This window comes from Protopterus annectens, chromosome 8.part0 (genome assembly GCF_019279795.1).
Source record: "Protopterus annectens isolate FY-2018-M chromosome 8.part0, PAN1.0, whole genome shotgun sequence".
In the NCBI taxonomy this organism is placed as follows: domain Eukaryota; kingdom Metazoa; phylum Chordata; order Ceratodontiformes; family Protopteridae; genus Protopterus; species Protopterus annectens.
This window is the reverse complement of record NC_056741.1, coordinates 561,888,399-561,905,998: the sequence shown is the minus strand read 5'-3', so window position 1 is coordinate 561,905,998 and position 17,600 is coordinate 561,888,399. Positions and strand designations below refer to the sequence as shown.

General features: G+C 44.2%; 1 protein-coding gene across 1 annotated transcript in view; it reads left to right on the top strand.

The window, feature by feature from the left end:
- Positions 1 to 17,600, top strand: part of EIF2AK3 (eukaryotic translation initiation factor 2 alpha kinase 3) — a 928,830-nt gene that overhangs the window by 584,692 nt on the left and 326,538 nt on the right. The window lies entirely within an intron of this gene.

Sequence of the window (17,600 nt, the reverse complement as noted above, 5' to 3'; positions counted from 1 at the left end):
AAAGGCAAACATAAGAAAATGGATAAAAGATTGTTAGTACGAGCACCAGTCATGAACAGTCCCTTTTTTATTCTTACATGACAGAGCAAGTGCTTTTTATGATTTACAGCATCAAACACATGCAGGGAAGCTATTTATTACAGGCAGGTATCAGTTCTCACAGCCTGACTTCTTGAGGGGCACTCAGTCATCCTTAGAGTATGGCTGGTTTGATATCCTGCTGTTCCTGCATAGGCCTGGGTACACTGGTCACAAAATGGTATTGATGTTCTTCGTGTTTCACTGTTGCAGTCATCACATCTGGGTTATCTGCTTGCAGTAGCCCTCAGTCGCCCTGATTAACAAAGTCTTGGGTCCTGCGTAGGTTGCTGTCCCTTCTTCCATGACGTCAGGTCGTCAGGGGTATAAAACATGCAGCCGACGCCATTACATCTGTCTTTCTTGCTGTGCGGTGCCCGAAGCAGAAGCAGTTCGCATGTGCCAGTCGGCCGACTCCTGAAATTTTCGTTTTCAAGTTTCAGAACCGAAGTCTTCAACTAAAGCTAAGTACCCCGTTGGGGAAAATTTTTCTTGCTCCTTACCAATGTCAGTAAAAGTTAATAATTGCATTTCTTGTGGAAAGCAAATACCACACAAATATTTTCATTCGTACTGTATTCCTTGCCTAGGCCCTGATCACAACGTACCTTACTGTCGGTTTTGTGGTTTATTTAATCAACGCACTATCTGCCGTCGGTACAGTTTCTCCTCTAAATATTTCGGTTCAATTATCCAGAAATATCGTCGGTAAGCCATCCGGAATTCTGAAAAAACGCAAAGATAAAGACAAAGACAGGCCGCCTAGGTCCGAAGCTGCTGACGACGATTCTCCTAACCAGTCGCCACTTTGCTGGTACTCAGTGAGGCGCTTTCGCAGCCCCTGACACCCGCTACTTCTGATTCGCAGGCCTGTACTGAGACCCATTCGGAGTCCGGTATGCCGTGAGATGCTTCAACTGTGGAACCTGCGGATGTCTCTACCTTGGATGGGTCCGGAGCCTCTGTGCAGGCACGGACTTCGGAGGGTGTATTCAGGCCTACGGACTTGCATATTAAACCGATGCCTCCTCCTTCTTTAAGGCCTAAACCTCGAATCATGCCTAGAAAACTGACGCCCAGGCTGCATGCTCAGGTCTCTATGCCTAAAAAACAAATGATAAGAATGTCTGAAGGTCTTATAACTTTAATTAGGGGAAGCCAGCCACCCTCTTCTAAGAGGCCTAGGACTGAAATTATTTATGAATCTTCTGACTAGGATTCAGATTTTTCTGATTCTTCTGATGACCAGGATTTACCCTTATCTACTTATGAGGATTCTGATGCAGAGAACTCTATTCCCTTTGCTTCCCCTCCTGAGGATTTTTCTTTTGGTGAAACCTTGCACACTCTAAGGGAGCATTTCCACTGGGAAAGCCAGGATTTTTCTGATTCGAAAAAGAGGCTTAGGGATTTCTTACTCTTGCCTCAGCATAGGCCTTTAGCTGTACCTCCTGTAGTAGACATTGTTGATGCCTTTTTGGAATCTAGTTTGGCCCCTGATTCTTTGCCTCCTGCTCCCAGAAAACCTGACAGTATTACAGGGTTCTTGATTCTCACAAGTTCCTTTTTAAAAATCCTATTGCGGATTCAGAGACTATTTCACAGGGACCCAAGGGCATTTAGGCCTCTACTGCCAAAAACCCTACCCCTTCTGATAGAGATTCCAGGGCGCTGGATAGATGGGGTAAGAAGGTTTACACTTCTGCAACCTTGGTCATTAGGGCCTTAAACTGTCAGTTTCTTATGTTAAAGTATCAACTACATGTTATTGGGTTGCTTAAACAGAAAATTATGTTAATTCCTGACTGTGCCGAAAATAAGGAATTGCAGGATTTAATGCATTCTGCTGAACAGGTTGGAAAACATACTTTGCAATACGGGTTTGATTCTTTAGAGGCCTCCTGCAGGGCTGCTGTCATTGGGTCTGTACTCAGAAGGCATGCTTGGCTTAAGGAGCAATGTTAATCAGGACCGCCTGTTTGGTAAGTTCTTAAAAAGATGGAAGATAAAGCTAAAACTATGCAAACCGTTAAAGATGTCTTACAAGTTTAGCCTCCAAGATTTAGTAGGCATTGGCCCTCTAAGAATTGGTCCTTTCCAGGCCTTCTCAATCCAAACCCAGGCACAACAGAAATCCCAGGTTTCAGTCCCAGGGTACGCACAAGACTAAGCAGTGGTGGGCTTCCGCTTCCAAATCTGGGAGTAGTAAGACTCCCCCCCCATGGAAAACTGTCTCAATGACTTGATTTTAAAACTTCCAATCACTTCTCAACTGAATGCTCCTTTAGAGGGAAAGATTGGTCTGCAGGCCAAATACTGGGAACTCATTACCCAGGACAAATGGGTTTTAAATGTAGTGTCCCAAGGATACAAATTTCACTTCCACACATTACCAATGCCAAAAGGTTGGCCAGATCTACCCCAAATCAGTGGGTAGAGGCTCAAAAGCAAAGGCTCTTGTCTTTTAAACATGACGGCTATTCAAACTGTACCAGAAGAGGAAAAAGGACAAGGTTTCTACTCCAGACTTTTCCTGGTACCTAGAAAAGACAATTCATGGCATCCTATTCTGGACCTGTCTATTCTAAACACCTTTTTGGTAATTCCAAAATTCAAGATGCTGACTCTTCACCAATTGCTTCCTATGCTAGGAAAAGATGCCTCGATGGTAACACTCATTTTAAAAGAAGCATACCTGCACATCCCAATCATGGAATCTTGCAGAAGGTACCTAGTCTTCAAAGCAGATTATAATCACTACCAGTTCTCTGCACTGCCCTTTGGCTTATCTACTGCGCCCAGGGTATTCACAAAGTGCCTAGCCCCAGTCATCGCATTTTGCAGGCAAAGAAATTTTCAAATATACCCGTACCTGGACGATTGTTTAATTCAATCAGAAAGCCAGGACATACTTTTGAATCATCTGGCCTTTGTACAAAGGGTGCTAACTTGTCTGGGGTACACCATAAATGAAAATAAATCACACCTGGTACCCTGTCAACAAATCATATTCCTGGAAGCAAGTTTGAATACAACTTCCCAGATGGTTTTCCTCACGCCAGAGAAACAAATTCATTTGGCAACCCACTTCAAACAATTGGCCACAAAAACCCTACTATCTGCAAGGCAAATGCTACAAGCCTTGGGGTTCATGGCCTCCTGCATTCTTCTGATTCCATATGCAAGACTGCATATGAGGAAACTACAATGGTATCTAAAAAGCCTATGGTGTCAACATTCTCAGGATCTAGAAGCAATGATTCCTCCTATCATACCTTGCCTACGCCTAGAGTTTCTTTGGTGGGCACAGGCCTGCCACCAAAACAAGGAACTACCATTCACACCACCCCCTGCCGCCCAAACCCTAACAACAGATGCATCAGATTATGCATGGGGGGCTCACCTGGCAGGGAAGTGCATTCAGGGCAAATGGAACCCAAGTCAGATGCACTTGCATATCAATCAAAAAGAAATGTTAGCTGTACAGCATGCTTTGACAGCCTTCAAGGATCACATTCTTCCAGGACAATTGATGGTAATGATGGACAACACCACTGTTATGTGGTACATAAACAGGGGGGTACACATTTTTACCCCCTATGCAGACTAGCCATGGCATAGTGGAACACAGCCCTGAGCTACCAAGTGCATCTACAAGCTCAATTCCTGCCAGGAAAACTAAATGCACTGGCAGACGAACTAAGCAGAAACCTCATGGACCCACACGAGTGGAAGCTGGAACCAAGGATTTGCAACAAGTAGACAAGCAAATGGGGGAGCCCAGATATAGACCTGTTTGCCTCCCCCGACAACTATCAATTGGACATTTTTCACAAGGACTCCCCACAAACAAGCTTGGAAAGTGGATGCTCTGTCCTTCAGCTGGAAAAACTATCAGTTTATGCCTTTCCTCCTCTGCCTCTCCTCTCCAAAGTACTACTAAAGATCAAACAAGACAAACCAAGGACGATTTTGATTGCACCAAACTGGCCACGCCAACACTGGTACCCTCTCTTGCGCAGTGTGTTACTGTTGGCCCCATGGCACCTGCCTCAGACTCCTACCCTATTGTCTCAGCAGGAGAACCAGATTCTGCACCATCAGCTTCAGACACTGAACCTAGCAGCCTGGCTAATTACCTAATCTCTCCTTTACCATCCCTCAATAAACCAGCGATGGATATCATTTTAGAGGCAAGGAGGCCTAGTACTAGAAAATTTTATGCTGAAAAATGGAAAAGATTCAGTGCTTGGAACCAGGGATGAGCACAGCAGTGCCCAATTTACCTCAGATTTTACAATACTTAACTGAGATGCTTCACAAGGGCCTGTCTTTCTCCTCCATCAAAATTCATGCCTCAGCCATTTCAGCTGATTATAACACAGAACCTCCCCTCTTCTCTCATCCACTGCCCAAGCAGTTCCTCAGAGGGGCCAAAAGTTTACAACCACCCAGGAGAGCCCCAGCTCCAGCCTGGGACCTTAACTTTGTATTGGAAAAGCTCACCCTTCCTCCTTTTGAGCCAGCTGCCACTGCGGATTTAAAATTCCTCTCTTGGAAAACAGCTTTCCTTTTAGCAATCACTTCAGCAAGAAGGGTATCTGAATTTCAGGCCCTCATGGCAGTGGAGCCTTTCATCATCTTTCATGCGGACAGGGTGTCCCTCAGGACCAATCCCTCCTTCATGCCCAAGGTGGGATCCAGTGTGGCCCTTAATCAGTCCATTCATTTGCCAACCTTCTTTCCTAACCCACATAACAAAGGGGAACAGATACTGCACTCCCTAGACGTGCACAGACAACTTTAGATTCTACTTGGACAGGACTAAACCTCAAAGGAAATCTGACCAACTGCTGGTGGCATTTGCTGCAGGGGCAGAGGGGAAGGCTATTTCAAAGCAAACCATTTCCAAATGGATAGACCATTGCATTTGTTTCTGCTACATGCACCTTGGAAAACCTATCCCACAGGGTATCAGACCCCACTCAACCAGGGCTGCATCTACCGCTACAGCCTTTCTCAGAGGTGTCCCTACCATGGACATCCTAGAAGCTGCTACCTGGAGCTCAGTACATACTTTCACCAAGCATTACCATCTGCTAAGTTTCTCTAAATTCAGAGCTGGATTTGCCACTGCAGTCTTGCAGGGCCTTATAGCTGGTCCTAATGCTATCTGAATTCCTCCTCCCATCCTTAGCTTTGGGAATCTACCCAAATGTAATGACTGCAACAGTGAAACACGAAGAATATAGTACAGTTGTGTACACTTACCATAAATGTAAATGTAAGAGTGTATTTACGGTTGCAGTCCTGGTTACCCTCCCTCCAGCCCTATTTCTTTTTTTGGCTATACCTCTACTCTACTTTACTATGCTCAGAAGCTTTTTGGTGTATTTGCTTTTTTGTTGGAGGTATAACCTTGTATATTTATAGATTTATTTGCTTCCCATTAGGGGGGCACCTGACATCTGGGGCAAGAAAAACTGATGTAATGGTGTCGGCTGCATGTTTTATACCCCTGACGACCTGCCGTCATGGAAGAAGGGACAGCAGCCGATGCAGGACCCAAGACTTTGTTTATCAGGCCAACTGAGGGCTACTGCAAGCAGATAACCCAAATGTGATTACTGCAACTGAATACACTCTAACATCTACATTTATGGTAAGTGTACACAACTGTACTTTTTGCCCACCCTTGGTTTAGACAGCTAATTTAGCTTTGCCCTCAACTCTGATAGGCAAGTAGTAGTTTTGCCTCCCTGGAAACCAGCTTGACCTCTGGTAGTGTTTCCATTGCACCATAGCTGAATCTTTGTGGTTCCAGTCCTTCACAGAAGCAAAAATGTTTTACCTGATACTTCTCTTCTTGCTGTGCCACTTAAATTTCCTGCCAGTTTTAGCTTATCAGTCTAATCCAGTTTTTAGTCATCCTCTCTCTTTCCTTTTGGGCCCCTCCAAGTCAGCCCATTCATTCCCCATCACTGGGGCAAGGGTTTGCTGGACAGTCATAAAGGGTGGTTTGATGTTTTCTTCTTTTTTTTTTTCCTCTCTGTTCCTGTCATGTGTGTCTATCACGGTTCAGGATAGCGACATTCAATTGGATGACATTAGAGGACATTCTCTCACTTCCATAAAAGGCATTCTCTCCAGGCATCTGTTCCCTACTCCCTATCCCAAGGCACTGAGTGGTGAGCTTCTGGGTCCCAGTCAGGAAAGTAGCACTGCTCGGTATGCCCCTGAGTGCACACAGTCCCTCCCTTCACCTGATGTGAGCGGGTGATGCCTCTTCACTCCTCCCCCTCCCTGCTTAACGCCTTCAGTGCTAAGACTGCTAGTGGAACTTTGGTCACCTAAGATGTAGCTGGACTCTCTCCCTTGCATTGTGGAACCAGGCTAGTTTTGTCCTTTTTCTGCTGGTTCTAATGGCTTCAAGTCCCCTGATCTTTCTGAATCTAGTGCTTCTGGCACATGTATATCTGATTCCCACTTCAGAAAATTTGCTGAGGAATATCTGGTGGCATGGGCATGAACTACTCACACTGTTTTTGTAGCCTCCAGCCCATTCACTTTGGATGTAGCCCTGCTCTCTAAAAGAAAGTGGGGTCTTCTTCAGAGATGTCACCATAGTCAGATGTGGAAGAGAAGGATTTCACATACTGTGACATAATCCATTCCCCTGTGCAATACAGCACTAGTAAAGAGGATATATTTGCTCTGAGGTCTCCCGTGATGAGACTGAACTTAATGCATAAACATTTCAGATGGGGAGGTGAAGATGCTTTCTGAGCCCTAGAAGTGGTGCTTAGAAATGCTGGGCATAGATGAGCTAAAACTCTTCTCCTGTATGCAGTATAGATTTTTAGGGATGACGTCTAGAGTGCCTCACTAGAAGAAAGCTCACTTGCCCTTGCTTCAAATAAACTTTCTTCTGTAGTGTCCTGGGAAAATCTAAGTGCCTTTAATAAGAACTTTTTCTCCCTGCTTCCCTGAATGACTTCAGAGGACTCAAGTTAGTCCTGTTTTCTGCACTCTTTGCCAGTGATAGAGAAGCAGAGTACAAGAGATGCATTATAAAAATGTACATGCCTGTACTCATTGGAATTGGTTCCTTTGGTTGTCATATCCATATGATTCTGTCTTGGGAAGGTGTTAGACTAACAAATAGAAGATATGACCAAGAAATATCAGACAAGGCTGTCTGAGATAAGGCACTCAAGATTAGCAAAAACTACTTCCAGTGAAGGTACTCATAACATAAAATGTGTGTTCCATTTAGAAGGTGCTTGTAGCAGTCCAGCTGATGCTTTCACAGTCAAGATGCTGAACAACATATGAGCTGGATTTCCAAGGTGCACTACAGAGACACTCGCTCAGACTTTTTAGTCTGATTTGATACAAAAGCCCAATAATGGCAGATACTGCAAGAGTTTGTCATAAAGCATGTGCAAAGCTGATGCTGCAGTGAATGTCTCCCACAAAACAGATGCCTGCTGTAAAATTCCCAAACAGAGAAAGTAACTGCGAATTTAACACTGAAGACCTCTTGGTTGGGCTTAGATTAGAGGTTCACGCACACTTGTTTCTTTTTCCAAAAAGAATAAAATTTGGCTAAAGTTATCTTCCACTTTATAGCTAAGCTTTGTACTGATGTCTTTAACATAGAGAGGAAACCGTTGCCACTTAGAAGTTATACTTCTGCTCTTGAAGCCAGGTCGGAAGAAATGAAATGTACCTGCAGCTAGAATTTTACTGTTGCATGGATCCTATTATATGGACATCTGTTTTTATTTCCCTACTGCTACCACTTAACAACGAAAGTGTGATAAGAGACCTTGGGATACAGGTGGACAGTAGTCTCTCCTTTGATAATCACATTGCCACAGTAGTCATGAAATCCTTCTACATGGCACACCTCATCACAAAAGGTTTCTCATGCAGAAAAAAAGAGGTCATTGTTCCCCTCTACTCATCACCCATTAAAGCCATTATAGAGTACAATGCCCCTTTTGGTATGTACCTCATAAGACATCTACAACAACTGGAAAGGCCGCATAAATACCTCACAAAGAGGATTACCGGCCTCAGACAGATGCCCTACACAGATAGTCTCAAAAAACTCCAGCTTTACTCCGTCACATATCACCTACTCAGAGGTGATCTCTGCCTAACATACAAAGCTATGTCAAACCCAGTGCTGTTGGACATGCTCCACTTAAAGAAATCCCAATCCCTCCGAGCTACATGCTCTAGGGAGCTAAACCTTGTCACCACAATGAACAGAACATGCCGGAGGGGTAGATTCCTGTCCCAGAGACTTCCTATACTCTGGAATATATTACCTATCTATATCAAACAAAGCTCCTTATTAGCACTCTTCAAGAAAAATCTTGATGATTGGATGGGAAATAGGAAATTCACCCCGGGGATCACCTCTGTGGCTCTGCTCAACAGTGGCACAGGAAAATAATTTTCTTGAGTGGTAAAAGACAGGGTACCTTTTTGGCTGGGCTTGTATAGGCCCCAGGGCTGATAGCCTAGTACCTACCTATGAACCTATGAATCAGCTTCATATGATCTATTGGTACATTTCTTCTGTCAGGCAGAGTTCCGTTTTTGACTCTCTCGTTACCTGAGAGGTGAGAGCTGATCACAGAGCCATCATCCTGGCACCTGTAAGGGCTTATTTTGCATATGCCCTAACCTTACCCACCTGGTGGCTGACTTGAACACCCATATCACTGCAGGAGGCCCAGCTATGCCCTCCCCTAAAATGTGCATGCTTCCATACATGCTGCAAAGGGCTGCCATCAGCATCTTGGTTAGACCAATCTCACATTCTGGTCTGCAGCCTTTTTTCTTTGCCTGTAGGCCTCTGCCTGCATGATGGTGATCGGCTTACCTAAACCACCTGTTCCCCCCCCCCCAGACACCCCAGTATTGGCAAGCCAACATCATCTTGCTTATTCAACCCTCCCCCACCTGGCTCTCAACAGTACATGAGCTACAAGTTGAACTGTTGTCAAGTGGGGTGTAGTGAGAACTTCATCCCTCTGTACCACAAAGCTGGGAAATAACATCTGAGTATACAGAGGAAGAGGCTGGCGAAGAAGTGGGATTGTCAGAGAGATGAAGAAAGTAGACAGGAGTATAAGGAGATGAGGAGCTTGGCAAAGAGAGAGGTGGCGAAGGCTAAGGATAAGGCATATAGAGAGTTGTGTGAAAGGTTGGACACTAAAGAGGGAGAAAAGGATGCGTACCGATTGGTTAGACAGGGGGACCAAGCTGGGAAAGATGTGCAGCAGGTAAGGGTGATAAAGGATAGTGAGGGAAACGTACTCACAAGCGAGGAGATTGTGTTGAGCAGATGGAAAGAGTACTTTGAGGGGCTGATGAATGAAGAGAATGAGAGAGAGAGAAGGTTGGATGATATGGGGATAGTGAATCAGGAAGTGAAATAGTTTAGCAAGGAGGAAGTAAGGACAGCTTTGAAGAGGTTGAAGAATGGAAAGGCTGTTGGTCCGGATGACATACCAGTGGAAGCATGGAGGTGCTTAGGAGAAATGGCAGTGGAGTTTTTAACCAGATTGTTTAATGAAATCTTGGAAAGTCAGGGGATGCCTGAGGAGTGGATAAAGTGTTTTGGTACCTATTTTTAAGAATAAGGGTGATGTGCAAAACTGTAGTAACTACAGAGGGATAAAACAGATCAGTCACAGCTTGAAGTTACGGGAAAGAGTATTGGAAGCTAGGTTAAGAAGGGAGATGATGATTAGTGATCAGCAGTATGGTTTCATGCCGGGAAAGAGCACTACAGATGCAATGTTTGCTATGAGAGTGTTGATGGAGAAATGTAGAGAAGGTCAGAAGGAGTTGCATTGTATCTTTGTGGACTTAGAGAAAGCATATGGTAGGGTGCCTAGGGAGGGGTTGTGGTATTGTACGAGGAAGTCAGGAGTGGCAGAGAAGTATGTAAGAGTGGTACAGGATATGCACGAGGGTAGTGTGACAGTGGTGAGGTCTGCAGTGGGAGTGACAGATGATTTTAAGGTGGTGGTGGGGATTACATCAAGGATCAGTTCTGAGCCCTTTCTTAATTGTAATGGTGATGGACAGGTTGACACGAGATCAGACAGGAGACCCCATGGACTATGATGTTTGCAGATGACATTGTGATCTGTAGTGAGAGTAGGGACCAGGTTGAGGAGACCCTGGAGAGGTGGAGGTATGCTCTAGAGAGAAGAGGAATGAATGTCAGCAGGACTAAGACAGAATATATGTGTGTGAATGAGAGGGAGGATAGAGGAATGGTGAGGATGCAGGGAGTAGAGTTGGCGAAGGTGGATGAGTTTAAGTACTTGGGATCAACAGTTCAGAGTAATGGTGAGTGTGGAAGAGAGGTGAAGAAGAGAATACAGGCAGGATGGAGTGGGTGGAGAAGAGTGTCAGGAGTGATTTGTGACAGATGGGTACCAGTAAGAGTGAAAGGGAAGATCTACAAGAGAGTAGTGAGAACAACTATGTTAAAAAGGCAGGAGTCAGAGCTGGAAGTGGCAATATTAAAGATGTTAAGATTTGCACTGGGTGTGACAAAGATGGACACGATTAGGAATCTGTATATTACAGGGTCAGCTGGTTGGACAGTTTGGAGACAAAGTCAGAGAGGCGAGATTGCTTTGGTTTGGACATGTGCTGAGGAAGGATGCTGGGTATATTGGGAAAAGGATGCTAAGGGTGTAGCAGCCAGGTCAGAAGAAAAGAGGAATGCTTAAGATGAGGTTTACGGATGTGGTGAGAGAGGACATGCAGGTGGTTGGTGTGACAGAGCAAGATGCAGAGGACAGGAAGAAATGGAAACAGATGATCCGCTGTGGCGACCCCTAATGGGAACAGCCAAAAGAGAAGAAGAATATCCTCTCAAAAGTGTACTTTTTAAGTTTTTTTAGGTTGTGCTTAATCAGTGCATGGTGGTTGAACTGAGGATTGCAGGAGCTAACATGCCCTCCTTACCTAGCATGTGATTTCACAGCATGTGAATGCCTTCATGTGAAGGTGCTAAAAATATTTCAGAAGTGTGCAGAGTTGGGTATATTAGAATAAGTAATACCACCAGTTACCCATTGCAGGAAGCTTTCTTTTTGACTATCTATTATGATGCACAGAAATCTGAAAATTTTCTCTTTCAAGATTGGTGGAAATGAGACTGGTATAATCCTTCTTTTTATGAGAAGGTTGTCATTTCAGTTCCATTTATTATGTACTGTCTCCTTGAAGTTGTAGTACTATTTTACAAGAAGTGCTGTTTATTGTTAAAAAGTTGTTGTCATGCTGTTTCTACTGTATCCACTGGTGCAGCGTCAGTATCGATAGTTAAGTCAGAATCTATAGATTAGTGATCACTTCATTGTGACACCAGCTGGCATTTAATAAAGGCATAACGAAACGTTGGAAGATAATATAAAGTTGTAATGATGCAGCAGAAATTGTGAGAGAGAAGGGAGGTAGTTTTAGGAATTCTGTAATGTTGAGCACAGAAACTGATCAATTTAATTATTGAACATTGCATTTTGACTTTGAGTAGCAGAGTATGTAATTGCTGATTGCTCGCAAGTATAAAATACATTGAGATAAGTATATTACTAAGAGAATATATAAGACTGAATGTTTAGTTGCTTCACTAAACCTATGCTCTTATTTGCCATCTTTTTCTGGCAGACCATGTTTTTGAGACTTAACAGTCAACCCTTATATGTTGAGATGAGGAATCCTGATATTGTAAATGAGGAAATCTGTTTTGAAATGATCATATGTAAGGTGTAAATGCAGCACAAATGTTTTAGGCACATTTTGAAATGTTTCACTTTAATGTCTGAAATTATAGTATATTTGCTACCCAGAATTTCCTTAGTTTCCTTTTTTTTTTCCAAACTAAAATACAACTTAAGACATAGGCACACAGACATCACTAGAAAAGAAAACAAACCATTTTAGATTTACACACATTATACAGTACATCTCTTTCTTTGTCAACTGTCTTTCAGTCCACCATTACATAAATCACTCAGTTCCTGCCTTCCCTTAAACTATTGTTCCCACAAATTCCATTTATTTTTGTGTAATTTGCTCCTTTCCTTTTCTAAAGAGCCGTCTTCCAGTTATTTTATCTCTTTTACAATATTCAATGCATTTTGATTTCCATTTTCAAGTTATTGTTTTTAGGGCAGCCAACAAAATTAAACTTAATAAGGCCTTACTATATCTAGGCAATTCAGCTCCTGTGTCCCAATTCAAAAGAATCATTTCCTTAGTTAGTCATTTACTCACCCAACAATTCTGACAGAGTACTCTGTAGAGAAATTTTTAAACCTGCCAACTCGTTATATTCCCAGAAAACATGTTCCCGTTTACCTCTTTCTTCCCCAAATTCTTTGAAGTCTGCTTGAGGTATAAAAGTAACTATGCAAACACTTCAAGCAAAAATCCTAAATGTTCTGGATTTTGTTGCATATATGTCCACCCATTGTTCCCTTGTAAATTGTTTTCCCAGTTTTTCTTCCCAATCTTTTCTAAACACCTCTGAGTATTATAGTTGTCATGCAGTATTTTATATGCCCTATTAATTATCCTATTTTTAACAGCAGCTTCTGTTCTAAATTTGATTTAAAAAATTTTACCAGAGCAGGTCTTTCACTTAAGACTCCAATGTCTGTCTGCCTGGGATGACATGCTGGACAAGCCACGCTGCTTCGCAAGGGACGGCTTGCACCTGTCACCCCTGGGCTTCCGGATATTGGCAAAGGCTCTTGCCACCCCCATAGTGCCTTTTTTAGGCAAGGCTCAAATTCTAAACCTACCACCCTAGAACACCAAAAAGGAAAAAAACTAAGGGTAATGCTGCTCAATGCCAGAAGTCTCAATCTCAAGATGCACGCACTCGAGGCCCTTCTCAATATGGAGAACATCGATGTCTGTGCTGTGACAGAAACCTGGTTCAAGGCTCCTGAGAGCATCCCAGCACTAACAGGTTTCACCTCATATCATGCGTTCCGCCCGCAAAATCCGGACAACACCAAGAAAGGAGGGCGGGTGTCCATATTCATAAAGGACACCCACACCTCAAGGTTGGTGGCAACGCACGATGCATCGGAGACCATCCAGGTGCAATTAACCATAGGCAAGACTGCTCTGCAATTTGTAGCATGTTACAGGCCACCCTCTCAAACTCAGGAACCTCACATGGCCTTCCTGAAAACATTGGAGGGGATAAATGTATCTCCAAACACCATCATACTAGGTGACTTCAACTACCCTAATATAGACTGGGAACACTACTCAAGCCCGAACACTCTAACCCAAAGATTCCTGGAGTTCATAAACTCAAATGCCATGGAACAACTAGTCACCATCCCCACAAGAGGAGAAAATATACTTGATCTCATCATCACGAACCTGGGATCAAAATGTTCAACACCGGAAGTATACCCCTCACTGGTGAGATCAGATCATAAACTAATCTCGCTGGAGGTCCTCATCCCGCCCCCACCTGAAACAAAAAAGACCACAGTGAAAAACTTCTCAAAAGCCGATTTCACACTTCTAAAAACTAGTGTGGTCTCCTTTAAGGCCCCTGAGCCAGTGGTAAACATTACTCAAACCGCTGAATCACTTACAAATGCCTTCTACCAGCACCTACAGGACTGCATGGATCAGGCAATCCCAAACAAAACTAAGACTCTCTGTACCAAAGGCAAGCATCCAGTCTGGTGGACCCCAGCCATAAACAAGCTCTACAACAAAAGGAAGAAGCTACTACAAGATAGAGCAAAATCCTTGAAAGGTAAGACACCTTTGATCATTATAAGTAAAAAACTAAGAGCTCTCATAAAATCATCCAAGGCAAATTTTGAGAGAAAAATCGCCAAGGAATCTAAAGACAATCATAAGGCCTTCTTTAGCTATGTTAGAAACCTAGGAGGAAACTCCCAGATATGCTCCGAATTAGTTCAAAATGATGTGAAAATTACTGAACCTACACACATTGCTAACATACTGGCTGACAGGTTCATTGCAAACTTCTTCCCCCCCAAAAGGAGAGATATCTATTCCAGAGGATTGTAGCCCCCCAAACATCTCCCAACGCCCAGGTGAGAACTGCCCTCACTAAGGCAAAAAAACACAGCATCCATGGGACCGGATGGTGTCCCCGGCTGTGTGCTTCATGAACTCAACGAGGAATTAAACCCACAGTTAGGACAGCTGTTTAATCTTAGCCTCACCTCAGGATACGTACCCAAGGAGTGGCGCACGGCGACTGTGGTCCCACTTCATAAGGGCGGTGCCTCCACAGACCCTGGAAATTACCGCCCCATTAGCTTGACAAGCCTTATCTGCAAAGCCATGGAGAGGATCATAATGGAACTCATAAATAAAGACATAGGGAACTTGCAAACTTTGGATCCAACCCAGTTTGGCTTTGTCAAAGGCAGATCCTGCCTCTTAAACTTGGTTGACTTTTTCGAGACAGTCACCAAGGCCATTGATGAGGGAAAGGCAGTCCATACAGCCTACCTCGACCTGGCAAAGGCCTTCGACACAATACCCCACTCAGGTATCATCGAAAAACTCATCAGCTTGAATGTAAACCCATACATCACAAGATGGGTTGCAAACTGGCTAAGTGACAGAACCCACAGGGTCAGAGTTGCTGGAGCCATGTCAGACTCAAAGCCTGTCACAAGTGGTGTCCCACAGGGCTCAGTCCTGGGTCCACTCTTGTTCGGCATCTACTTTTCTGAAGTACAAGCAAACACAGGAGGGTTATGGCTGACAAAGTTTGCAGATGACTGCAAACTGGGCGCCATAGTCGAAAACACATCTGACACAGATATCCTCCAGAAGGGCCTCACAGAAACGGATAACTGGTGCCAGAGCCATGGCCTGAAGTTAAACGCCAAAAATGCATAGTCATACCCTTTGGGAAAAACAAGGTTACCCCTAGCTACCATATAGGTGGCAATCCACTGAGCACAGAAAAGTCATCAGGGATCTGGGGACCCAAGTTGACAGTAGCCTTCGCTTGACACTCATGTTGCTAAAGTAGTTAGGAAAACCTTCTATATCGCCCACCTGATCATGAAGGGATTCACATCTAGATCAAGGGAGGTCATCGTCCCCTGTACTCATCACTCATTAGACCTATGATTGAATACAATGCCCGCTCGAATGTATCTGACCAGACACCTGCTGCAGCTTGAAAGGCCCCAAAAGTTCCTCACCAAAAGGATAAAGGGTCTCAAAAATATGTCTTATGCTGCCCGACTGAAAGAACTCCAGCTCTATTTAGTCTCATACCGCTTGCTCAGAGGTGACCTGTGCCTGACATATAAGGCCATGTCAAACCCAGATTTGATGAATATGCTTCACCTCAAAAAATCTAGATCCCTCAGAACCACAAGGGTGGGAGACTTAAACCTTGACACGGTTATAAATAGAACGTGCTGGAGGGACAGATTCATCACCCAGAGACTCCCTATGCTGTGGAACAAAATCCCGGTACATGTGAGGCAGAGCACCTCGCTGGCCTTGTTCAAGAGGAATCTTGACCAATGGATGGGAGATCGCAGATATACCCCAGGGATTACTTCAGTGTCACTGCTTGACAGAGGCACAGAAAAATGATAGGCATAGTTTTTATTCAAACTAAAGGGGTGGCGAAAGCCACATAACTATGGGCTAGGCTTATAAATGCCCTTGGGCAGATAGCCTAGTATGAACCTATGAACCTTTTCTCTTAGGTTCATAGGTGTGTACTAGGCTAATGGCCCTGGAGCCTTTACAAGCCCAGCCCATAGGATTACCCTGGCATCGTGCCACCCAACCTTAGTTTCCACTGCCTCTGTCGAGTAAAGCCACTGAAGTGATCCTTTGGGTGAATTTTCTATTTCACATCCACTCATCAAGATTTCTTGGTCTGCTTGATGTGTATGGGAAGTCTATTCCATAGCAGGGACATTCTCTGGGTTATGAACCTGTCCCTCCAGCATGTTCTGTTGATTGTGGTAATGAGGTTAAGGTTTTTGAAGCGTGTGGTGCGGAGGGATTGGGATTTCTTTAGATGTAGCATTTCTAACAAAGCTGGGTCAGACATGGCTTTGTAAGTCAAGTAGAGATCGCCTCTAATTAGGCGATATGAGACAGAGAATAGTTGGAGTTTTTTGAGTCTGTCCATATAGGACAAATGTTTAAGGCCTGGGATCCTCTTTGTGAGGTACTTTTGCATCCTCTCCAGTTGTTGCAGGTGTTTAGTGAGGTACATGCCAAATTGGGCATTGTACTCAATGATTGGCGTAATGAGGAAGAGTAGAGGGAGACAGTGACCTCTTTCTTCCTAGATGAAAAACCCTTTGTAGTGAGATATGCCACGTAGGACTTTCTGACCACACTGGCAATGTGGTGGTCAAAAGAGAGGTTGCTTTCATCCTGTGTTCCCAGATCTCTTATAATGCCTTCTTTGTTCAGTGGACTACCATCGACGTGGTATGGTAATTCATGTGAACCGGGTTTTTCCCAAAGGGGATGACGACACTTTTTTGGCATTGAGCTTAAGGCCATGGTTCTGACACCAGTCATTGGTCTCAGTGAGGCCTTTTGTAGGATGTCAACGTCCCTTGGGGAGTTAATAATAGCTCCCAACTTGCAATCGTCTGCAAACTATGTCAACCAGAGTCCCTTCGTGTTGGCCTGGAATTCAGAGAAGTAGATACCAAACAGGAGAGGACCCAGGACCAAACCCCGTGGGACCTCTACTTGTGACTGGCTACCAGTCTGACTTGGAGTCAGCTACTTTCACACTATGGGTTCTATCTGTGAGCCAGTTTTCAACCCACCTAGTGATATAGGGGTTGATGTCTAACTTAGTGAGTTTTTCTATGATTCCTGAGTGGGAAATGGTATCAAAGGCCTTGGCCAGATCAAGGTAGGCTGTATGAACCACCTTGCCTTCATCCACAGCTCTGTTGACTGACTCAAAGAAGTTGACCAAGTTGAGCAGGCATGATTTACCCTTCACAAAACCAAACTGCGTTGGATCCAGTGTTTGGAGGGTCCCTATATCCTTGTGTATTAGGTCCATGATGATGTGTTCCATAGCTTTGCATATCGGACTCATCAGGCTAATGGGGTAATAGTTCCCCAGGGTCTGTAGTCACTCCTCCTCTGTGGAGAGGGATGACTGTAGCAGTGCCCATTCGGTCGGGACAAAGCCTAAGGTGAGTCTGTGATTGAACACAGGTGAGGTGCCAGTTCACTCTGTGGTTCATGTAGAACACAGCCAGGGATATTGTCAGGTCCCATAGAAGCTGTATTCTTGGACTTAGACAGTGCTGTTTTAACTTGTTCAGCAGTAATACTGGGTGCCTGACAATCTACTGGTATTGTGACTGGTCGTTTGCCTACTGTTATCAGTCCCTGATAGGGAAGGCAGTCTCTAACCAGCAGTCCAAACTTTTTCTTGACCTCATCCACTC